The following is a 19,121-nucleotide window of genomic DNA, read 5'->3' as shown; positions in this document are numbered from 1 at the left end:
GAGGTGGGGAGGCTGCAGAAAGATTTAGACAGTTTAGGAGAGTGGTCCAAGAAATGGCTGATGAAATTCAACGTGGGCAAGTGCGAGGTCTTGAACTTTTGAAAAAAGAATAGAGGCATGGACTATTTTCTAAACGGTGACAAAATTCATAATGCTGAAGTGCAAAGGGACTTGGGAGTCCTAGTCCAGGATTCGCTAAAGGTAAACTTGCAGGTTGAGTCCGTAATTAAGAAAGCAAATGCAAAGTTGTCATTCATCTCAAGAGGCTTGGAATATAAAAGCAGGGATGTACTTCCGAAGCTTTATAAAGCATTAGTTAGGCCCCATTTAGAATACTGCGAGCAATTTTGGGCACCACGCCTCAGGAAGGACATACTGGCACTGGAGCGGGTCCAGCGGAGATTCACACGGATGATCCCAGGAATGGTCGGCCTAACATACGATGAACGTCTGAGGATCCTGGGATTATATTCATTGGAGCTTAGGAGGTTGAGGGGAGATCTAATAGAAACTTAGAAGATAATGAATGGCTTAGATAGGGTGGATGTAGGGCAGTTGTTTCCATTAGCAGGGGGAGACTAGGACACGGGGGCACAGCCGTAGAATAAAAGGGAGTCACTTTAGAACAGAGATGAGGAGAAATTTCTTCAGCCAGAGAGTGGTGGGTCTGTGGAATTCATTGCCACAGAGGGCGGTGGAGGCCGGGACGTTGAGTGTCTTTAAGACAGAAGTTGATAAATTCTTGATTTCTCGAGGAATTAAGGGCTGTGGAGAGAGCGAGAGGGTAAATGGAGTTGAAATCAGCCATGATTGAATGGTGGAGTGGACTCGATGGGCCGAATGGCCTTACTTCCGCTCCTATTTCTTATGGTCTTATGGTCTAATATTTAGCGGATTCGTCCATGACGAGACTGAAGAACGATCACTCGTCTATCCAATCGGTGAGGTCTGCGTCAGCGTGAGACAATATTAACAGAGTGAGAACCAGGTTATTTAGATTCAGATCACACGGTTACAATAGAACTGAATCAGGAAAACCCCGCCTTCGCAGCCTTGCCACTCACCTGAGGTATCGCGATCCTGAGGTTAAATCACCATCAGTCAGATCTCACCGTCAACGGGGAAAGCAGCCTTTGGTTATCAGGGACTGAAGCGACTTACTTTACTTTGGAACTGGATCAATTTATGATGTTTCCAGGATGCGACTTCCCTCAGACTGATCAAATGATTGGCAGCCGGAAAATTAGCGCCCATTGAGGAGTTACTGGTACCTGAGGCTTAGTTGGAGTATTGGTTAAAAAGGTTAATCATGAAATCTAGAGATGAAAAGCCGGGAAAGTGGGCATGAGGATCATCATGAAATCATTAAAATGTAAAAGGTGGCCATTCGGCCCATCGACTCTGCACCGACCCTCTGAAAGAGTCCCTATGCCCCAACCACATCCCTGTAACGCACTACCCAACTTTATAAACACAAAGGGGCAATTTAGCATGGACAGTCCACCTAGCCCACACACATTTGGACGTGCGAGGAAATCGCAGCACCCGGAGGAAACCCATAGACACAGAAAAAAAGTGCAAACTCCATTCAGTCAGTGACCAAAGGCTGGAATTGAACCCGGATCGCGGGCGCTGTGAGGTAACCACTGTGATAACGTGCCACCGTATGAGGTCATAACACGTCATATATCAGATCAAGCATGATCTCATTGAAATACAGAGCACATTCGATAGGCTGAATGGTCTACTTCTGCTCCTCCGTCTTATACCCTGATATTGTGTAAATGTGTTCCGGTTCTTGTGTAAAACTCTTGTTAAAACAACACAGACACCGTATGTCGACTGTGTCTGATTATCTGGCGCAGAGAAGGCGATTGTGGAATACATGTCGTACCCATCAAACTCTGCTACTCACCTGACTGAGATTTGTTCTGTATCTGTAAATCACAGGTAGTGTTCGCGAGTGGAGGGAACAGTCTGCACCTCAGTCTCTGGAACAGGTTGTGAGAGCAGGATGCCTTCATTATGAGTCAATGTCTGGTACTTTTTGTGAGAGTGGAATTCAGTCTCTATCAGACATTGGTACTGAATGTGAGTGTGAAAATATTCCTGCATCTGTCAATCACAATTACTGTTTCGGAAAAGTGAGATGAATCCGTAACATCATCACGGCTGTGACAGACAGAGAAAGACACAGAGAAATGCAGGAAGAGACTATCAGGACACACACACAATGACACACAGTAAAGGTGCCGATATGAAGAAACTGTTTTTTTCGGAAAATGTGTTTTCTGCTGTGTAACTGTGCTCTCTGCTGTGTGACCGTGCTCTCTGCTGTGTAACTGTGCTCTCTCTGTCGGAACCGTCACTCTGCTGGTGACAGATCTTCGCTGTGGTTGTGTCAAATCGTTCCCTGTTGTGTAAATGTGTTCCCAGTTGTGGAAATTGATCCGCCTGAAGCAGAACCTTTCTGCGCCATTACTGAGACGAAATTTCAATTCCAGATTTGTTAAATCTTGTCACCAAGTGTTAGTTCAGACCTCTGGATTCCCAGTCCAGCGACATAACCTTGCCTTCTTGTTGTGAAGACAGTTCATTCAGCATCAATCTTTTCCGATAATAGTAAGGAAGCGCCCAACATGGGACTTGAACCCGCGACTCTGGGATTAAGAGTTCCATGCTCTACCGACTGAGCTAGCCGAGCTGGTGCTGCATTGCCCATTAAACATCTTCTTGTGGAGAGTGGCTGCGGTGCTCATTCGGAGGGTAAGTAATGACTTGTTGGGCCGAATGGCTTTCTGCGCTGGAGAATCTACGATTCTATGAAGCAAGGAGGTTGATGCGTTCAAATGCTTCTGCTATAATGTCCACTCCTGACACCATGTAGAAATGGTTGTCTTTGAATCACTGGAAACCAAGGAGTTGTAATAAAAAAATAATTGATTTAATAATTGAGCTGCTCCTCCTGGCTTGTGCTCTGACCGCGATCCGGGGAGAATTGCAGGAATCCAGACACGTGATCATTTTAGTTGCGTCATCACGTGACCATTCGGTCTCCACTGGTCTCCCTCTGTGCTCTATTTTCTCGATTCATCATTTTAATTTTCATCCAGACTGGGAAGTTTAGTGCTGCTGCATTTGAAAAGGAACATGAATTTCTGATATTTTTCCAATGTAACTGATGTTGTTACACAAACTATTTAATCAGTGGAATTGTGCGTTTAGGGAACTCAGATTTTCGAATATCTGAAGGCTTCTTTCCAAATCGAATGGTTATTTTCCACAAGATTCAACCCCTCCTCACATAAACCCCGGACGCTTTGATCGCTTGAATGCAATGACTTCCTGGAGTGATCCAAGGCCGGCTTTCGAATGTATTCTATCGACCAAATTACTGTTGAATGATGCAGCTTTGATGGCCGAGTTGTCAAGTCGTTGGACTTCAAATCCAATAGCGTTCCCCCCCCCCCCCTCCCCCCGCAGATTCGAGTGTGATTCGAAATGTTTGTTCAACTCCCCGGAAAAGCTGCCGGCTCGACAATGAATCGGAATTTCGGTTGGTTGTCTGTTAACGGTATGAACATTTATCGAATTCAGTTTTTTAGAAAAACGTTCTTTTTGGAAACTAAACGAAACATAAAGATAAATAAGGAGTTCACCCTCAAAGCAACAATCAATAAATAATAAAGTTTCCTGCAACGTTCGGAAGGAGAAGCAGCAACGGCAGCGAATGGAAACGTGGTTTGATTTCATTCAGGTGAATGTATTTCTGTGTAAAAAGATCGTGGCAGAAATGGAACATTTTTTAAAAATATTTTCTTGTTCTCTTTCTGTTGTCTCTCTATATGTTTCTTTCTCTCTCCCTCCCTCACTGTTTTTGTGCTTCTCCGGGGACTGATTGGATACACAGTGAAACTCAGCCCCATCTCATCCCAACTCTTTTGGACCAATACGTCCTGGTGATGGACGGCCGTGAATCAGTAGAAGAATCGACAAACTATTCCATTCTTGCTCTGTAAGAAGTTCCATTCCTGGTTGTGAGGCGGCTCTGGGATAAAGGGATCGAGAGCGAACGAGTCTGACTCTTACTCTGCAAATCATTTCGTGCGCACTTGTACAAAGTGGATGTGTCTGAGAACAGGAGAAAAGCAGATCATGGGGGTGTGATTGATTCTTACTGAGCCGGACCTAGAAAAGTGAAGGAAACTTCTAAACAGCCAGCTTCTATCTGAGAGCTGGTAAGGAATTACGGCTGACATTGAGGCAGTTCATAGTGAATTCTTACAGCAGATCGAATCTTGAAGCGGTGTTGGCATATTGTTTTCGTAGAGACTGACATAGTTTCTGAAAAGATCAGTTGTGCTTGTTTTTGTTTTGTCCAGTAGTTTGGGGAATCTATTTGGAGCGGGTGCAGTTGGTCAATATCTGTGCTTCTTGCTTGCCCAGCTCACCGGGCAGCAGCAGCTCCATTCCTCGCCAAATGTGTGGACACAAACGGCAAACGCACATTATTGTATCCCCGCGGAGGTTCGAACCCCGCTCGCAGCCGCTCTGCTCCGGGATATTTACTCAGCTCCATAAACAAACCACTGGCAACACAAATGACCGGGGCTCCCTTTGCATCTTATTGATGGTTTTCACCCAATTTGGCTGTTTCGGGAATGAAAGTAAAAATTTATCGCGTCTGGTAATTAGTATTTTTAAATAAACTACACTAAACATATGAAACAATACTTAATAAATGATAATTAACGAATATTAATCAATATTTAAAAAGTGTTCTGCAACGATTGGAAGGAAAAGCCCATCCCATCAGGGCAGGAAATGTTGGGAATGGACCGGAGTGAAACATTCCCAGACCATGTCCAACATGTTTCTCCTCAGTATGAAAACTCCCCGCGGAAACACTGAAACAGATACTCATTTGATCACATCATGATAAACATCACTCACACCTTAACCATGAGGCCACTGATAAAGTCATGATGACTTCGAATTTCTCCTAAAATGCCAACTGAACCCACTGACTGGCAGAAATACATTACCCACGTGATTGGCGAAGCGCATCCACAGACCGACTTGCCGAGTGGTGCAAACTGACATCACTGCTTCTGATCAGCTCCAGAACAGAGAGATAAATGTCACATTGTCCTTTCATATTTCTGATTTATAATTGTGTGGGGAAACTGATGGGCTTTGGACGCAATTAAAAGTTGCTTCAAGTGTGATCAAATCAGCGGCTGGCTCGTTGGTCTGGGGAGACCTGTGCCACACAAAGCAACAGAGTCTGCAGATAGAGAATGAATCGAATATTCACATGTCACACCAGAGAACAGGTAGGAGAACAATTCAGCAGTCAAGGGCATTGAGCCTCTGATCTCCGGGTAAGCGTTCTGCAAGGCGGCCTTCAGGACGCGCGACAAGGAAAATCGCCGAACAGAAACTTCTAGCCAAGTTCCGCATACATGAGTACGGCCTCAACCGGGACCTTGGATTCATGTCGCATTACATTTATCCCCCACCATCTGGCCTGGGCTTGCGAAATCCTACCAACTGCCCTGGTGTGAGCCAATTCACACCTCTTTAACCTGGGGTTACCCCTATCTGGTTTAGCACAGGGCTAAATCGCTGGCTTTAAAAGCCGACCGAGTCAGGTCAGAAGCGTGGTTCAATTCCCGGATCAGCATCCCCGAACAGGCGACGGAATGTGGCTTTTCACGATAGCTTAATTTGAAACCTACTTGTGACAATAAGCGATTTTCTTTTTCATTTTCATTTAATCTCTGGACCTGTAAAGACTTAATTACCTGCAAATGCTGGCATTCAAAGCATTGTCTTGCATTTTTGACATTGCCTCTATATATGTATCCGAAACATACCTCTTCATTCACCTGAGGAACGAGCAGTGCTCCGAAAGCTAGTGTTTGAAACACACCTGTTGGACTTTAACCTGGTGTTGTCAGACTTGTTACTGTGCACAGCAGGGGCTGACAGATAAAGAGTCATTCACCACCCAAATGTCGAAATGCACCTCCCCCAACACACGCGCATGCCCACTGCCACTGAAAGTTTTGTCCTGATTCTGATATGCAGACGTTTTAACGGAAACTAGCAAACAACATAATGATTTTATTCACTCAATAACAATATCAGAGATTGATCATTACAGATTTAGTTCAACCTTAACACAGATTTTCAGAGTATGAAAGATATTGAATGAATGTCAGACTCTCATACAGTCCCAGAGACTCTCGCAAAGCGATTTAACTGAATACAAAGACAGATTGTTGCAGAAGATATGTAACAATCCGAAGAATGATTGGTATATTACAAATATGGAATGAATCTGACTCTGCCATATAGTGTCAGGGACTGAAATATGCAGCAATTGTATTTCAAAATTGATCGCACTTAGCAGGGTGGTAGTGTCAAATAACCGGATGGTGCGAATCCTCAATGTGCAAATGGGACCTTGTCGCCACAAGGACTGTGTAACGGTCACTCTGAACGTCAAGACTATGGGAGACAGAGCGCCACAGACTGACTCCTACTTTCCACAGACCACCACTGACTGAATCATGGTGAATACCAAGAGCTGAATTATGTTGTCAACACTCACATAGAAATGGCACACAGAATAAAATGGCGAGATCATTGTGACGTGGCTCTTTATCTCAGAGCCACGTCACAACCAGGAATGGGACTTCTCACAGAGCCAAGAATGGAATAGGTTGTCGATTCTTCCACTGATTCAGGACCGCCCATCACCAGGACGTGTTGGTCCAAAAGAGTTGGAATGAGATGGGGCTGAGTTTCGCTGTGTATCCAATCAGTCCTCGGAGAAGCACAAAAACAATGAGCGAGGGAGAGAGAAAGAAACAAAGAAACAGATAGAGACGCAAAGGAAAGAGAACAAGAAAATATTTTAAAAATATGTTCGATTTCTGCCACGATCTTTTTACCCAGAAATACGTTCAGCTGAATGAAACCAAACCACGTTTCCATTCGCTGCCGTTGCTGCTTCTCCTTCCAAACGTTGCAGGAAATATTAAGACCATCAGACCATAAGACATAGGAGCGGAAGTAAGGCCATTCGGCCCATCGAGTCCACTCCGCCATTCAATCATGGCTGATTTCAACTCCATTTACCCACTCTCTCTCCATAGCCCTTAATTCCTCGAGAAATCAAGAATTTATCAACTTCTGTCTTAAAGACATTCAACGTCCCGGCCTCCACCGCCCTCTGTGGCAATGAATTCCACAGACCCACCACTCTCTGGCTGAAGAAATTTCTCCTCATCTCTGTTCTAAAGTGACTCCCTTTTATTCTAAGGCTGTGCCCCCGGGTCCTAGTCTCCTCTGCTAATGGAAACTACTTCCCTGCATCCACCCTATCTAAGCCATTCATTATCTAGCAAGTTTCTATTAGATCTCCCCTCAACCTCCTAAACTCCAATGAATGTAATCCCAGGGTCCTCAGACGTTCATCGTATGTTAGGCCTACCATTCCTGGGATCATCCGTTTGAATATCCGCTGGACCCGCTCCAATGCCAGTATTAGAAAATAGTCCATGCCTCTATTGTTTTTTCCAAAGTGCAAGACCTCGCACTTGCCCACGTTGAATTTCATCAGCCATTTCTTGGACCACTCTCCTAAACTGTCTAAATCTTTCTGCAGCCTCCCCACCTCCTCCATACTACCTGCCCCTCCACCTATCTTTGTATCACCGGCAAACGTAGCCAGAATGCCCCCAGTCCCGTCATCTAGATCGTTAATATATAAAGAGAACAGCTGTGGCCCCAACACTGAACCCTGTGGGACACCACTCGTCACCGGTTGCCATTCCGAAAAATAACCTTTTATCCCAACTCTCTGCCTTCTGCCTGACAGCCAATCGTCAATCCATGTTAGTACCTTGCCTCGAATACCATGGGCCCTTATTTTACTCAGCAGTCTCCCGTGAGGCACCTTATCAAAGGCCTTTTGGAAGTCAAGATAGATAACATCCATTGGCTCTCCTTGGTCTAACCTATTTATTATCTCTTCAAAGAACTCTAACAGGTTTGTCAGGCACGACCTCCCCTTACTAAATCCATGCTGACTTGTCCTAATCTGACCCTGCACTTCCAAGAATTTAGAAATCTCATCCTTAACAATGGATTCTAGAATCTTGCCAACAAGCGAGGTTAGGCTAATTGGCCTAAAGTTTCCATCTTTTTCCTTGTTCCCTTCTTGAACAGGGGGGTTACAACAGCGATTTTCCAATCCTCTGGGACTTTCCCGGACTCCAGTGACTTTTGAAAGATCATAATTAACGCCTCCACTATTTCTTCAGCTGTCTCCTTTAGAACTCTAGGATGTAGTCCATCTGGGCCCGGAGATTTATCAATTTTTAGACCTCTTAGTTTCTCTAGCACTTTCTCCTTTGTGATGGCTACCATATTCAACTCTGCCCCCTGACTCTCCGGAATTGGTGGGATATTACTCATGTCTTCTACTGTGAAGACTGACGCAAAGTACTTATTTAGTTGCTCAGCTATTTCCTTGTCTCCCATCACAAAATTACAAGCGTCATTTTGGAGCGGCCCAATGTCAACTTTTGCCTCTCGTTTGTTTTTAACGTATTTAAAGAAACTTTCACTACCATTCCTAATGTTACTGGCTAGCCTACCTTCATATTTGATCCTCTCTTTCCTTATTTCTCTCTTTGTTATCCTCTGTTTGTTTTTTTAGCCTTCCCAATCTTCTGTCTTCCCACTACTCTTTGCCACATTTATAGGCTTTCTCTTTTGCTTTGATGCATTCCCTAACTTCCTTTATCAGCCATGGCTGCCTAATCCCCTCTCTGATAACCTTTCTTTTCTTTGGAATGAACCTCTGCACTGTGTCCTCAATTGCTCCCAGAAACTCCTGCCATTGCTGTTCTACTGTCTTTCCCACTAGGCTCTGCTCCCAGTCGATTTTCGTCAGTTCCTCCCTCATGCCCCTGTAGTTACCTTTTTTTAACTGTAACACCTTTACATCTGATTCTACCTTCTTTCTTTCAAATTGGAGATTGAATTCTACCATATTATGATCACTGCCTCCTAAGTGCTCCCTTACTTTAAGATCTTTAATCAAGTCTGGCTCATTACATAACACTCAGTCCAGAATGGCCTGTTCCCTCGTGGACTCCATCACAAGCTGTTCCAAAAAGCCCTCCTGTAAACATTCAATGAATTCCCTTTCCTTGGGTCCACTGGCAGCATTATTTACCCAGTCCACCTGCATATTGAAGTCCCCCATGATCACTGTGACCTTGCCTTTCTGACATGCACTTTCTATTTCGTGGTGCATTTTGTGCACCCGGTCCTGACCACTGTTAGGAGGCCTGGACATAATCCCATTATGGTTTTTTAGCCTTTGTGGTTCCTCAACTCTACCCACACAGACTCCACATTATGTCATTTAGTGCTATTGATTTAATTTCATTCCTAATTAAGAAGGCAACCCCGCCCCCTCTGCCCACCTCTCTGTCTTTTCGATAGGTTGTGAATCCCTGGATGTTTAAATGCCAGTCCTGAACCCCCTGCAACCATGTCTCTGTGATGCCTACCACATCATACCTGCCAGTCACAATCTGGGCCACAAGCTCATCTACCTTGTTCCGTACACTGCGCGCATTTAAATATAGCACCTTTAATTCTCTATTGACCGTCCCTTTTTGTTTTCTTAGTGTGGTGGACCTTGGATTACTGAGCCTTTCCATACACTGTGTCATATTTTGTGGGATGGGGACTATCGTAACCTCTCCTGAGTTTTGTCTTTTCATGCTTTTTTGTATTCCGAAGCAGCTACGCTTCCCACTGATTACTTCACCTCTTGGTTCCCTGACTTTCCCTTCCCTTATTATTTCCTGATTGCTGTTTTGGGTGTGAGTTCCTTATTCATCTGAATATTTCGTTCAGTGTCCCCCCCCCCCCCGAAAATGTTAAATATCTGACTGAACTTGATTAACGTTGAAACCGCTTATTTACAAACAATCGGAAAACGTATTAATTTTCGAGTCAGCGGCTTGTGCGGGGAGTAGAACAAACATTTCGAATCACAGTCGCTGCGAGCAGGATTCGAACCCCATTGGATTTCAAGTCCAACGCCTTAACCACTCGGCCATCGCAGCTGCGTTCATTGTGTCATTCATTAGTTATTTGGTCGATGGAATACATTCTAAAACCAGCCTGGAATCACTCCAGGAAGTTATTCCATTCGAGCGACCAATAGTCGGCCGGTGCAGACACGGTGGGCCGAATGGCCTCCTTATGCACTGTAAATTCAATGATAATCTATGATTAATCTAGGAAAAAGGTTCGGCACAACATCGTGGGCCGAAGGGCCTGTTCTGTGCTGTATTTTTCTATGTTCTAATAGTGTTTATGTGAGGTGGGGTTGAAACTTCGTGGAAAATGGCCATTGGATTTGGAGAGAAGCCTTGAGAGACTCGAAAATCTCAACTCCCTAAACGCACAATTCCACTGATTAAATAGTTTGTGTAACAACATCAGTTACATTGGAAATATATTAGAAATTCAAATGGAACAGGACCACACTTCCCAGTCTGGGAGAAAATTAAAATGATGGAATCTAGAAATTACGGCACAGAAGGAGACCTGTGCAGGCCGAATAGTCACGTGATGACCTGATGACGCAACTAACATGATCACGTGTCTGGATTCGAGCAGTTCTCCCCGGATCGCGGCCAGAGCACAATCCAGGAGGGGCTGCTCAATTATTAATTTAATTATTTTTTATTACACGACCTTGGTCGCCAGTCATTGAGAGACCAGCATTTCTACATGGTGTCAGGAGTGGGCAGTATGGCAGAAGGACTCCACCGCATCAACCTCCTTGTATCATCCAATCGTAAAATCTCCAGCGCAGAAGGAGGCCATTCGACCCAACGAGTCAACACTGACCCTCCGAATGAGCACCGCCGCTACTCTGCAAGAAGAGGTTTAATCAATAGGGCAGCACCATCCCGGCTCGCTCAGTCGGTAGAGTATGGTACTTTTAATTTCAGGATCGTGGGTTCGAGCCCCACGTTGGGCGCTTCCATATTAGTATCTTCAAATATTCATGCTGAATTAACTGTGATCATACTATTATGTCGCTTGACTGGGAATCCAGGGGTGTGAACTAACCCTTGGTGACAAGATTGAATAAATCTGGAATTGAAATTTCGTCTCCGTAATGGCGCAGAAAGGTTCTGCTTCAGACGGATCGATTTCCACAACCGGGAACACATTTACACAACAGGGAATGATTTGACACAACCAAAGAACAAAGAAATGTACAGCACAGGAACCGGCCCTCCAAGCCTGTGCCGACCATGCTGCCCGACTAAACTACAATCTTCTACACTTCCTGGGTCCGTATCCCTCTATTCCCATCCTATTCATGTATTTGTCAAGATGCCCCTTAAATGTCACTATCGTCCCTGCTTCCACCACCTCCTCCAATAGCGAGTTCCAGGCACCCACTACTCTCTGCGTAAAAAACTTGCCTCGTGCATCTACTCTAAACGTTGCCCCTCTCACCTTAAACCTAGTAATTGACCCCTCTACCCTGGGGAAAAGCCTCTGACTATCCACTCTGTCTGTGCCCCTCATAATTTCATAGACCTCTATCAGGTCTCCCCTCAACCACCTTCGTTCCAGTGAGAACAAACCGAGTTTATTCAACCGCTCCTCATAGCTAATGCCCTCCATACCAGGCAACATTCTGGTAAATCTCTTCTGCACCCTCTCTAAAGCCTCCACATCCTTCTGGTAGTGTGGCGACCAGAATTGAACACTATACTCCAAGTGTGGCCTAACTAAGGTTCTATACAGCTGCAACATGACTTGCCAATTCTTATACTCAATGCCCCGGCCAATGAAGGCAAGCATGCCGTATGCCTTCTTGACTACCTTCTCCACCTGTGTTGCCCCTTTCAATGACCTGTAGACCTGTACTCCTAGATCTCTTTGACTTTCAATACTCTTGAGGGTTCTACCATTCACTGTATATTCCCTACCTGCATTAGACCTTCCAAAATGCATTACCTCACATTTGTCCGGATTAAACTCCATCTGCAATCTCTCCGCCCAAGTCTCCAAACAATCTAAATCCTGCTGTATCCTCTGACAGTCCTCATCGCTATCCGCAATTCCACCAACCTTTGTGTCGTCTGCAAACTTACTCAACAGACCAGTTACATTTTCCTCCAAATCATTTATATATACTACAAAGAGCAAAGGTCCCAGCACTGATCCCTGTGGAACACCACTGGTCACAGCCCTCCAATTAGTGCAGTGCAGTGCAGTTCTGTCACCGGCAGAGTCATTGTTCCACGACAGAGAGAACAGTCACACAGCAGAGAGCTCAGTTACACGGCTGAGAGCTCAGTTACACATCAGAGAGCACGGTTACACAGCAGGATATACATTTACAAACAGGGCCTCTCTGTGTGCAGCAGAAAACACATTTTCCTAAATACCCAATTTCTCCATCTCAGTATCTTGCTGGTTTGCACTGAACCTTTTCTGTGTGTCACTGTGTGTATCCTGATAGTCTCTTTCTGTGTGACTTTCTCTATCTCTTACAGCCATGCGGATGTTACGTATTCATCTCACGTTTCCCAAACAAGAATTGTGATTGATAAATACAGAAAGATTTCCACACTGACATTCAGTACCAATGTCTGATAGAGACTGAATCCCACCCTCACATACAGTACCAGACTTTGACTGAGAGGGAAACCGAGAATGGGAGGCAGTGTCATACTGGACTCGGAACTGTAACTTTCTCTCTCCACAGATGTTGCCAGACCAGCCGAGTTATCCAACATGTTATATTTCTCTTTCAGGATTTTATGAAGAATCTCCATAGCGGCATTGCCCTTGTGCTCGACGCTTCTATTTATAAAGATTGGTCCCGGATGTCTATTGTTCTGTTCGCAGCGGAGGCCAACAAACCAGAAAGAACCAAATTGACCCAATGACCCCGATAAGAAAAGCAAGGGACAAAAAAGAGTTTCTTTCGATTTTACTTTAACAGCCAAACCAAATTCAACAGGAATTAAGAAGCCCATTGAGTTAATAAAATAAGCTTCGGTTGGGAAGTAATGGTAAGATTGTTTCAGCGGGACGTTGATCAGAAGGTGGCTCGTTTGTCTAAGGGTATGATTCTCGCTTTGGCGATTCTCACGTAGGAAATTCTGCTGCGATAAAATACCAGAGGTCCCGGGTTCCAATCCCGGACGAACTCTGCAAAGCACTTTTTAACATCTGTGCGATCGATATGGTGCCATTGACTGAACGCGGGAGCAGTTCTGAGGAAAAGTAGGGAGGGACGTGTTTGGCGCTTAACCGCTCCTTGACACCTGTTCTTCGGTTGCCCACAGTACAGTCGAGGTGACTCAGTTGACCTCTTCCAGAATCCTCCTCTGCTGCCTCCACTGAATGAAGTTCCTCCTGTTTGTCCACTGGAGGCGTTCTTCACTGAGTTCTGAATTTGGTGCATTTGCGTGCTATAGTGAGAGTTTCGTGACTGAGGGTGTATAAGGGTTAATTTTGATCTAAAGTCTAGTCTTTCTTTTATTTAGTTAATTAACTTAAAAGTTCCTGTTTGGTTGAGAAGGTGAATTTTCATCAAGCTTTAAACAAAGGTTCTATTTGTAGGTACTTGCAGCTGGAGCTTATTAATTAGCTAATTGGATTAGGCCAGTCTCCAGAGGCTAGATTCACAGTATAAAAGTGATCCAGCTACAGTGCACACTTTGTTTGCTCTGAATGATGAATTTGGTGCATTTGACTGCTACAGTGAGTGTTTGGTGACTGAGGGAGTTAGACGAGGAGTTAGTAAGGTGCTCCTTTAATTTCATTTCAGCAAAGAGCGAGAACGGAACCAGGAGTTTATAGAGTGTGCAGCTGACTGGGAGCAGAGTCAGAGGCCGGAAGTCCAGTTGATCCACAGGGCAGCTATATTCTGTAAGATAAGAAGGCTTGGAGGCTAGGGCAGTTACATGCTCATCCTGTAGGATGTGGGTGGTGAGGGATACGGTGTCCACGCTGACTGTACCTGAGGGAAGTGCACCCAACTTCAGCTCCTCAGAGACCGTGTTAGGGAACTGGAGCTGGAGCTGGATGAACTTCGGATCATCCGCGAGGCAGAGCGGGTTATAGAGAATAGTTACAGGGAGGTAAGCACACCCAAGGTACAGGACAAGAGTAGCTGGATTACAGTCAGGGGAAAGAAAACAAACAGGCAGACAGTGCAGGGATCCCTCGTGGACGTTCCTCTTCAAAACAAGTATACCGTTTTGGATGCTGTTGGGGGGGGGGGGGTGACCTACCGGGGGAAGGCCTTAGCGGCCAGCTCTCTGGCACTGAGTCTGGGTCTGGGGCTCAGAAGGGAAGGGGGAGAAGAGAAAAGTAATCGTAATAGGAAATTCAATGGTTAAGGGAATAGATAGGAGATTCTGTGGTCGCGAGCGAGACTCCCAGAAGGTATGTTGCTTTCCGGGTGCCTGTGCCAGGGATGTCTCGTATCGTGTCTTCAGGATCCTTAAGGGGGAGCGTGAGCAGCCAGAAGTCGTGGTGCACATTGCTATCAACGAGGTAGGTAGGAAAAAGGGTGTGGAGGTAATAAACGGAGTTAGGCTGGAAGTTAAAAGCCAGAACAGACAGAGTTGTCATCTCTGGTTTGTTGCCGGTGCCACGTGATAGCGAGTCTCGGAAAAGGGAGAGAGTGCAGTTGAACACGTGGCTGCAGGAATGGTGTAGGAGGGAGGGCTTCAGGTATTTGGATAATTGGAGTGCATTCTGGGGGAGGTGGGACCTGTACAAGCAGGATGGGTTGCATCTGAACCAGAGGGGCACCAATATCCTGGGAGGGAGGTTTTCTAGTAATCTTCGGGAGGGTATAAACTAATTTGGCAGGGGAATGGGAACCGGATTTGTAGTCCAGCAACTAAGGTAGCCGATATTCAGAACGCCAAAGCGTGTAATGATGCAGTGGGGGAGGTAACACTGACAAAGGAGAGTACTTGCAGGCACGGAGATGGGTTGAAGTGTGTATACCTCAACGCAAGAAGCATCAGGAATAAGGTGGGTGAACTTAAGGCATGGATCGGTACGTGGGACTACGATGTGGTGGCCATCACAGAAACTTGGATAGAAGAGGGGCAGAAATGGTTGTTGGAGGTCCCTGGTTATAGATGTTTCAATACGATTAGGGAGGGTGGTAAAAGAGGTGGTGGGGGGGGGGGGGATGGCATTGCTAATTAGAGAGAGTATAACAGCTGCAGACAGACAATTCGAGGAGGATCTGCCTACTGAGGTAGTATGGGTTGAAGTCAGAAATACGAAAGGAGCGGTCACCTTGTTGGGAGTTTTCTGTGGGCCCAAATATTAGCAGAGATGTGGAGGAACAGATTGGGAAACAGATTTTGGAAAGGTGCAGAAATCACAGGGTAGTAGTCATGGGTGACTTCAACTTCCCAAACATTGAGTGGAAACTCTTTACAAAGAACAAAGAGCAAAGAAAATTACAGCACAGGAACAGGCCGTTCGGCCCTCCCAGCCTGCGCCGATCCAGATCCTTCACCAAAACCTGTCGCCTATTTTCCAAGGATCTACTTCCCTCTGTTCCCCGCCCATTAATATATCTGTCTAGATGCATCTTAAATGACACTATCGTGCCCGCCTCTACCAGCTCCGCTGGCAAAGCGTTCCAGGCACCCACCACCCTCTGCGTAAAATACTTTCCACGCACACCTCCCTTAAACTTTCCACCTCTCACCTTGAAATCGTGACCCCTTGTAATTGACACCCCCACTCTTGGAAAAAGCTTGTTGCTATCCACCCTGTATATACCTCTCATAATTTTGTAGACCTCAATCAGGTCCCCCTTCAACCTCCATCTTTCCAATGAAAACAATCCTAATCTACTCAACCTTCCTTCATAGCTAGCACCCTCCATACCAGGCAACATCCTGGTGAACCTCCTCTGCACCATCTCTAAATCATCCACATCCTTCTGGTAATGTGGCGACCAGAACTGCACGCAGTATTCCAACTGTGGCCTGACCAAAGTTCTAGACAACTGTAACATGACCTGCCGACTCTTGTACTCAATACCCCGTCCGATGAAGGCAAGCATGCTGTATGCTTTTTTGACCACTCTATCGACCTGCGTTGCCACCTTCAGGGTACAATGGACCTGAACGCCCAGATCTCTCTGTACATCAATTTTCCCCAGGACTCTTCCATTGACCGTAAAGTCCGCTCTTGAATTAGATCTTCCAAAATGCATCACCTCGCATTTGCCTGGATTGAACTCCACCTGCCATTTCTCTGCCCAACTCTCCAATCTATTTATGTTTCCCGGTATTCTCTGACAGTCCTCCACGGTATCTGCAACTCCACCAATCTTACTATCATTTGCAAACTTGCTAATCAAACCACCTATTCCTTCGTCCAGATCATTTCTGTATATCACAAACAACAGTGCTCCGAGCACGGATCCCTGTGGAACACCACTAGACACCTTTCTCCGTTTTGAGACACTCCCTTCCACCACTACTCTCTGTCTCCTGTTGCCCAGCCAGTTCTTTATCCATCTAGCTAGTACAGCCTGAACCCCATACGACTTCACTTTTTCCAGCAACCTGCCATGGGAAACTTTATCAAACGCCTTACTGAAGTCCATGTATATGACATCTACAGCCCTTCCCTCATTAATTAACGTTGTCACTTCCTCAAAGAATTCTATTAGGTTTCTAAGTTATGACCTTCCCTGCACAAAACCATGCTGCCTATCACTAATAAGTCTATTTTCTTCCAAATGTGAATAGATCCTATCACGCAGTATCTTCTCCACAGTTTGCCTACCACTGAAGTCAAGCTCACAAGTCTATAATTCCCACGATTATCTCTGCTACCCTGCTTAAACAAAAGGACAACATTAGCAAACCTCCAGTCCTCCGGGACCTCAACAGTGCTCAAGGATGCTGCAACGATATCTGTTAAGGCCCCAGCTATTCCTTCCCTTGCTTCCCTCAGTAGCCTGGGATAGATCCCATCCGGACCTGGGGACTTGTCCACCTTAATGCCTTTTAGAATACCCAAACTTCCCCCTTCCTTATGCCGACTTGACCTAGAATATTTAAACATCCATCCTTAGCCTCAACATCCGTCATGTCTCTCTCTTTGGTGAATACCGATGCAAAGTACTCATTAAGAATCTCACCCATTTCCTCTGACTCCACGCATAAATTCCTTCTTTTGTCTTTGAGTGGGCCAATCCATTCTCTAGTTACCCTCTTGCTCCTTTCTACGAATAAAAGGCTTTGGGATTTTCCTTAACCCTGTTAGCCAAAGATATGTCATGACCCCTTTTAGAACTCTTTATTGCGCGTTTGAGATGTGTCCTACTTTCCCGATATTCCTCCAAAGCTTCATCAGATTTAAGTCGCCTAGATCTTATGTATGCTTCCTTTTTCATCTTCGCAAGACTCACAATTCCACCCGTCATCCATGGTTCCCTAATCTTGCCATTTCGATCCCTCAATTTCACAGGGACATGTCTGTCCTGCACTCGAATCAACCTTTCCTTAAAATACTCCCCCATTTCAAATGTGGATTTACCCTGAAAGAGCTGCTCCCAATCCACATTCCCTAGTTCCTTCCGAATTTTGTTATACAAAGAACAAAGAACAAAGAAATGTACAGCACAGGAACAGGCCCTTCGGCCCTCCAAGCCCGTGCCGACCATCCTGCCCGACTAAACTACAATCTTCTACACTTCCTGGGTCCGTATCCTTCTATTCCCATCCTATTCATATATTTGTCAAGATGCCCCTTAAATGTCCCTATCGTCCCTGCTTCCACTACCTCCTCCGGTAGTGAGTTCCAGGCACCCACTACCCTCTGCGTAAAAAACTTGCCTCGTACATCTACTCTAAACCTTGCCCCTCTCACCTTAAACCTATGCCCCCTAGTAATTGACCCCTCTACCCTGGGGAAAAGCCTCTGACTATCCACTCTGTCTATGCCCCTCATAATTTTGTATACCTCTATCAGGTCGCCCCTGAACCTCCTTCGTTCCAGTGAGAACAAACCGAGTTTATTCAATCACTCCTCATAGCTTATGCCCTCAATACCAGGCAACATTCTGGTAAATCTCTTCTGCACCCTCTCTAAAGCCTCCACATCCTTCTGGTAGTGTGGCGACCAGAATTGAACACTATACTCCAAGTGTGGCCTAACTAAGGTTCTATACAGCTGCAACATGACTTGCCAATTCTTATACTCAATGCCCCGGCCAATGAAGGCAAGCATGCCGTATGCCTTCTTGACTACCTTCTCCACCTGTGTTGCCCCTTTCAATGACCTGTGGACCTGTACTACTAGATCTCTTTGACTTTCAATACTCTTGAGGGTTCTACCATTCACTGTATATTCCCTACCTGCATTAGCCCTTCCAAAATGCATTACCTCACATTTGTCCGGATTAAACTCCATCTACCATCTCTCCGCCCAAGTCTCCAGACAATCTAAATCCTGCTGTATCCTCAGACAGTCCTCATCGCTATCCGCAATTCCACCAACCTTTGTGTCGTCTGCAAACTTACTAATCAGACCAGTTACATTTTCCTCCAAATCATTTATATATACTACAAAGAGCAAAGGTCCCAGAACTGATCCCTGTGGAACACCACTGGTCACAGCCCTCCAATTAGAAAAGCATCCCTCAATTGCTACCCTCTGCCTTCTCTGGCCTAGCCAGTTCTGTATCCACATTGCCAGTTCACCCCTGATCCCGTGTGACTTCACCTTTTGTACTAGTCTACCATGAGGGACCTTGTCAAAGGCCTTACTGAAGTCCATATAGACAACATCTACTGCCCTACCTGCATCAATCATCTTAGTGACCTCCTCGAAAAACTCTATCAAGTTAGTGAGACACGACCTCCCCTTCACAAAACCGTGCTGCCTCTCACTAATACGTCCATTTGCTTCCAAATGGGAGTAGATCCTGTCTCGAAGAATTCTCTCCAGTAATTTCCCTACCACTGAAGTAAGGCTCACCGGTCTGTAGT

General features: G+C 45.5%; 2 non-coding genes across 2 annotated transcripts; both read right to left on the bottom strand.

Moving 5' to 3' along the window:
- Window positions 1–2,631: 2,631 nt before the first annotated feature.
- trnak-cuu (transfer RNA lysine (anticodon CUU)) lies at window positions 2,632–2,704 on the bottom strand. Its single transcript has one exon. It is a non-coding gene; the product is annotated as a tRNA-Lys (tRNA).
- Window positions 2,705–10,092: 7,388 nt separating this feature from the next.
- Window positions 10,093–10,160, bottom strand: trnas-uga (transfer RNA serine (anticodon UGA)). Its single transcript has one exon. It is a non-coding gene; the product is annotated as a tRNA-Ser (tRNA).
- Window positions 10,161–19,121: the final 8,961 nt, after the last annotated feature.

Source organism: Scyliorhinus torazame, chromosome 24 (assembly GCF_047496885.1).
Source record: "Scyliorhinus torazame isolate Kashiwa2021f chromosome 24, sScyTor2.1, whole genome shotgun sequence".
Classification (NCBI taxonomy): Eukaryota; Metazoa; Chordata; class Chondrichthyes; order Carcharhiniformes; family Scyliorhinidae; genus Scyliorhinus; species Scyliorhinus torazame.
Note: the sequence above shows the minus strand (reverse complement) of the source record. Positions and strands in the feature narration are given on the sequence as shown.